General features: G+C 44.4%; 1 protein-coding gene and 1 long non-coding RNA gene across 4 annotated transcripts in view; one reads left to right on the top strand and one right to left on the bottom strand.

Annotated features, from left to right (window-relative positions):
- Positions 1-445: 445 nt before the first annotated feature.
- Positions 446-1,738, bottom strand: LOC139037483 (uncharacterized). Its single transcript, XR_011490338.1, has 2 exons — positions 1,469-1,738; positions 446-560 (listed from the first exon to the last, which is right to left on the bottom strand). It is a non-coding gene; the product is annotated as an uncharacterized lncRNA (long non-coding RNA).
- RERE (arginine-glutamic acid dipeptide repeats) overlaps positions 1,005-6,000 on the top strand; it is a 405,272-nt gene continuing 400,276 nt past the window's right edge. Inside the window, exon 1 of one of the 3 annotated variants that reach the window (XM_020913245.2) lies at positions 1,005-1,499. The gene's annotated coding sequence lies outside the window, so the exon portion shown is untranslated. Of the gene's footprint in view, positions 1,500-1,654; positions 1,678-6,000 lie in introns of those variants that run through there. The other 2 variants (XM_070474246.1, XM_070474245.1) reach the window with 2 other exon arrangements.

The raw sequence follows: 6,000 nt of genomic DNA, 5'->3' as shown, positions 1-6,000 counted from the left end.
AATAGGTTGATGATTCACCCTGGATTCTTGCCAGGGTCTATGAAAGAACTCATAAGCATGATATGCATTTCAAAAACTGCTAATCATAATTAAAAATTCCAAACCCCTCAATCCTATAAATTATATTAAATGGAATCTGAGCATTTGGCCTGCCCCGAAATTCCCTTATAGCAGTGGAGACCCTGTGATTATCAGTTTTTGGGAAAGTGGGACACAATATTTCTCAAAGAAAAGGTGATACTTGGATTTTTTTCCTGTTTTTAGATTTTATTTTTCAAACTTACGGCATAGAGTTGTGTACACTCCTCGATTTCCGAAATCTCTTCTGTGTCTGTGTCCCTTCTTTTTTCCTTGATGAGACTTTCTTTTCAGGCTTGCTATTTTTATAATTTTTTTTTCATATTAGCAGTGCAATCTACCAATTTCTTTTTTCTTCTAAATAATCTTTTGCCAAAGACTTATTCTGAAGACGTAAATGCGCATCAGAATTTCGAGTCTTGGAGCGAATCTTTCGAACCCACTCCGGATCTCCCAGGGATATGAATTCGCGTTTTAAGTGGCTGAAAAAGCAAACCATGACCCTGGTAATAACAGGAGCAACTGGACTCCGGCCACCCTGGCCCCTGGGACCTGCCCGCTGCGCGCCGCGGCCCGGGACCCGCACAAAGACGCAGCCAGGGGGAGATCAGCCCACGGCCCAGCCGTCGCCTGGAGCGCGCGCTCGAGCCGGGCCGCCGCGTCGCAAGGGCTCGGCCGCTCCCCTCCTTCTCTTCTGCTCATTTTATTAGAAATTAAAAAAAAGAGAGAGAGAGAGAGAGAGAAAATGAGAGAGAGAGGGAGAGAAAGCTCTAAGAAGTCCCTCCCCTCTCCCCGCCCTCCGCCTCCCATTGGCGAGGCCTCCTTGCGCGTCACTCCAGGTCGCGCCAATGGCAGGGCGCGATACTGCGAGGTGGGCCGGGCCCGAGCGCGGAGTGGGCGGCGGGTCGGTGCAGCAGCCCCGCAGCGGCTCGGCCACCATCGCTGAGGCGCCGCTGCTCCCACAGACGCTCGCGAGCCGCCCCCCGCGCTCCCAGCCTCCTCTTCCTCCCCCACGCCCGAGACGCTCGCCCGGCTCGGGTCTAGCTCCCGCCTCCGCCTCCCCGCTCCTCTCCCCTCGTTCGCCTCCCACATTGTCTCTGCCTCGTTTTCTCTCCTAGTTGAGAGGAAAAAAAAAAAATCACCATCATCCTCCGGGAGCCCCCTCGCCCTCAGAAAAACTAAACCAGACATGAGCCTGGGCTCTCGCTCCTGAAGGACTGGCCGAGCGCAGAGGCTGGTGGGGCCCGCACGAAAGGTCACGGGAGGGAAGCCCCCGTAGCCCCTGGCTCTGTTCCCGCGGCCGGCCAGCCCTCGGCCCGAGTCCTGCGGCCCCAGCCCCGCGGGCCTGCAGCCCCGTCCCCCCACTTTCCCGGGAGCCGGCCGAACACACCTCCATTGATGGTGTAGCGCATCCGGGGGAGGTGAGTCTCCGAGTGGCCCGCGCGCGGCGTCTGCCTGCAGTTGTGGCCCCTCGTCCTGAGCGCGGGGGTGGGGCGGGCCCGAGGAGTCGGCTTGGAAGCCGGGGTCCCGGGTGGGGGCCGCGCATGGCGGGGCAGGCGGGAATCGAGGGCTGGGGCCGCTCGACCCTGTGCCGGCCAGGTAACTGTCTCTTTCTCCTGCTGACCCCGGCTCTTTCTTTGCTCCTGGGTCTTGCTCTGCTTTGACTTGTCTGAGGTTAAACTCTTTCATGTGACTAAAATTGTGGGCTGAACTGGGGGGCGGGGGCGAGGAGGGAGGAAGTCCAGGACCGAAACTGCGAATTTCTTGAATGTTTGAGGATTTGGGGGGTCGTGAGGGGGAGGAGGACTTAAAGTATCATTTTCCCATTAGGGGAAGATTCTTTGTGTTCGAAATCTCTAGTTCTCTGCTCTGCGTGCTGCTTGAATTTTAAAACTAAAATTCACTTGCAGTAGAAAAAGATTCTTATCCTGTTTTAGTTTGTCTCTCTGAAGGAGAGTGGCTTTCATGTTTATTAGTAGTAGTAGGTTTTTTTTTTTTTTTTTAAGGTTTTGGAAAGAAGAAAAAGTAGTTTTACATAGATTGTGCGTGTGTGTAGGGAGGGGGAAAGCATTGCAGGTTTCCTTTGCTTTGAAACTGGTTTGTTTGAGAAGTTGTTGAAAGGAAAACAAAATGATTCATTGTTGAATTGTCATTTTCCTCTGCCTCTTTTCCAAGGTTTGCTTACAATTTTTCTGGATTACAGACTTCAAACATTGATTTAAGCAGAATGTGTCCTTGAGAAACTGGGCGCTTTAAATGTTTCAGTATGTGTTACTATTTTGAGGTACATTTAGAAAGTAGTTTTGTATGAATCCTGAAATAGCTTTCTCCAAAGCAATTTTTTAAACACTAGAAAGGTAACTAGTAAAAGGGTAACTCACAGTGAATTGCAAAACAAACATTGTAACATAAGATTAATGCAATCCTATGTTTAAGATTTGAAACAATTTTGATAATTACTTTCCATTTAAAGTGAGACCTTTTTGTCTGGTGTACACTGGTGTCTTTCGGCTCAGTCTGTTGGGGGAGGGGAGAGAGGACTGATCTAGACAGTAATAAAATAATCTTTGAGTAGCTGTTGCCTTTCCTGGATCTGGTTGCTGAGTTAATTCCACTGTAAATTATAAACCAGTTTTGATTTTGGTGGCCTGGGCTGGATAGAAAGCTGGCTTCCAGCTCTCCCTGTTGTTGTTGAGGTCGAAGGGAAAAGAGGCAGACACACACACACACATACACACACATAGACACAATACCAGGCAGAGGGCTCATTGTTCTTCCATACACACATTCATTCTCTCTCTCCCGTATTTGGGACTAGGTTTGCACAGACAAACACAGCTCTTTTGGGGAGAGGGGAGAGGAGATGGGGGAAGGGTGGGTGCTTTTCTTCTTCAGCTTTCTCTCACCTATCTCTTGTCTGTTCTTTTCTTTTTTTTTTATTGCAGCCTTGTAAGAGGGAGAAGAGTATGTCGGAAACTAAAGGACACTCAAAAACATGTTCAGAGATGCCTCTTTCCCACCGCCCTTTCTTTCCTTTGCAGCCCTGGTTTCAACTGCTCTTTCTTTTTTGTGTCTGTAAAGATAAAATCCCTTATTATATGTCGTGGCCTTATAGTCAGCGTTTGAATTCCTCATTGCCCCTGACTTTGCTGGGGACAGTGATTTGTTCAGTTGACTGTTACTGTAGTGACTGTGACCAGGGTCATCTTTTCTAGGTAGAAGTAGATTGTCTCAGTTAAGATAATAAAGATTGTATTTGAGGTTAGTAGTTAGCAAAGTGTGTTATGTTTTGATGTATTCGTGGTCTGAAGGTTTGATAGCCGGGTATACTGGCTAGTGAGCTATCACTGTGTATTGTTTTGTAAATAGGGGTTATAAGAAAAGATCTGGTTTTCTGCTTCAGGGGCTAATGTAGAGGCTTCTTGGAACACTGGACAGGGAATAGGCTGATAAGAGTTCAGCTGGGTTAAACCAGCTCTGGGCCAAGGATGCAGGTTGGTGTGAATTAGATGGGTGCAGAATAGCACCTTCTACTGGTTAATTGCCTTGAAGGATCCAGAGGAAGAGGATGGGGGAGGGGATTAACGGCTGAGGCCTAATGATTTTCTTTTGAACACAGTTGTAGTGCCTTCCTGCAAATGTCACTTCCCGGAGCCGCTCATACAGATGCCCTCTGACAGAGATGGCTGCATTGAAACTTTTTCCACTATTGGCTGCCTTGACATTAATTTGCTCTATTATTTGAAGTATTTATGCATTGAGACTTCCAAGGACTCCCTGTCTTTTATGGGAAATACAATTTGTCTTGAAATATTTTTTTAAAAAAGGAGTTGTTTTGTATTCTTGGTGTTGGAAGCTCTACATACACTAACAGTCTTTAAAAAAGTTTTCAGCATCATTAGTAAAAGGTCAAATAGACCTAGCCTATGGGAAAGAAAAATCCCAATCTTGGACCCAGAGGTTTTCCTCAGAGACTTAATGAAAAAGGTGGGTGGGTGGGGATGGAAGGGTAGGAGAGGAGCTCACTGAAATCAGCAGTTTTTCTTATGTAATAGTGTGACATGTCAGTAGTGTTTCCAGCAGTCATATGAACATAAATAAAATTACATCTGTTAGGTTAACTTATTCTATGCGTTAGAGTAAAAAAGAAAAAATAGAGTCAAGAGAAAATGTGAAATAAGTGTACAGATTAACACAGAAGGCCAAACTCCCGCTCAGAGGCTCTAAGCCAAGGTGTAGTTTCAGAGATAATCTGCTTGATAAATGCCTCGGAGAATTTTTATCATTGCACATCCTACCCATTTCAGTTGTTTTAAACAAAATGAACTGGTAGAGAAGTTTGCCGTGGCAAGGGTGACTCGGTGTAGGATAAACATCTTCTGTTCCAGACTGGCTGCTCTTAGGAATGTGATTTCTGACTCATTTTGCTTTCAAAGCTTAGAGTGTAATCTCTAAAGGTGTGGATCTTTCACGGTGAAATGTGAACAGGTCAAATGTATTATTTATTAAGCAGTGATAGAGTCAGGTAATTTCAATCCAATATGTTCTCTGCCAGTGTTTTATTGCAAGGTAACTAGAGTCATATAACCAATTCACAACAAAAATGTAATCGAAATCAAGAAATAAATGCATCAGTTATTTTCTGAACTTTGATTTATTGTTTAGGCCAAAAGTTTTTAAAAAGTGAGACAGTAATCACTGTCAGGTCCTGCAGCAATTCTGTGTAATAGTGAACAGAAATGTGCCAGGTCCTATAAACACACACACACACACACACACACACACACAAGAATATGGTTTGTGCCCTTCTAAAAACCAAGGTATGTTGAGTATTACTATGGATTTAGTAAGGACCCTTTGCTTTTAAAATTGGTTTTGACTCTTTGACATCATGTTCAGATTTCAGTAATCATAAAAAATTTAGTAAGATAAGCTGTATATGCCAAATTCTTTGAGGAATTTTGTGCTCTTCTACTAACTCCTCTTGGCAGTTTCTTTTGCAGTTGATTTGAAGGTTAAGATAGCAGAAAATTCAGGTGTTTAAGTGAGTCATTAGTGTAACATAGCTGTGAACTTCATCACACACACACATACATACCCTCAAACAATGCACCATTGTCTGAGATAATCAGTTTCTGATAATGCTTTTCATCAGCATCATCACAGGGCTTTTCGACAACCAGGAATTCCTCTCGAATCATAGTTAAGTGGTCATTAATTATTGATAGCTTGGTAATTATTCTGTATTTGTAGCTCTGCTTGTCCTCTCTGAGTGTGATTGGGGAGCTTGTTGACGTGTGCTTAGTTTCTTGCCTAATGGAGTTTGAGTGTTTTTTTAAATAATAAAGAGAAAATGCTTAAGTTTGCTTAAGTCACTTTAATGAACATTTGGCCACAAATAAACATGCTGAAATACAAAATATATGTACTGGACTGGATTTTGTTTGGAATTATGATTCATATTGCTCGTTGGTTTGGCAAGTAATGTAAGACGTAATATGGGTCTGTATATTAGGTAACTAGGTCACTAGAACTGCTAATACTGTGTAAGAGGTTTTTTGGGTAAGGTGACCTGTTTGTGCCAGTGTAAAATTGTTTCTATTTGGTCAAATCTGCCAGCGTGTCAGCAGCATACCTCACTGTGGACTGTTTCCTTATATGGTTACGTTACAAAATGATACGACCTCTAATTCATAGATCACTTGGTATTTGAGGAATCTTTACTGCTTATTTGTCTTGGGCTTTTGCATCAGAAGTAGAAGCCGTGGGTCATGCCCTGATTTTAAACTAGTTATACATATGATTTACTGTAAGGGTTTAGGACAAGGAACAGGAAGCCTTCCAAGTCATCCTCATGTATTAAGCAAAAGTGGGACAGAAACATGAACCTTGAGGGCCAGGCCTGACAGAAGCTCCTCAGGT

Source organism: Odocoileus virginianus, chromosome 11 (assembly GCF_023699985.2).
Source record: "Odocoileus virginianus isolate 20LAN1187 ecotype Illinois chromosome 11, Ovbor_1.2, whole genome shotgun sequence".
In the NCBI taxonomy this organism is placed as follows: Eukaryota; Metazoa; Chordata; class Mammalia; order Artiodactyla; family Cervidae; genus Odocoileus; species Odocoileus virginianus.
This window is presented reverse-complemented; position numbering and strand designations above follow the sequence as displayed.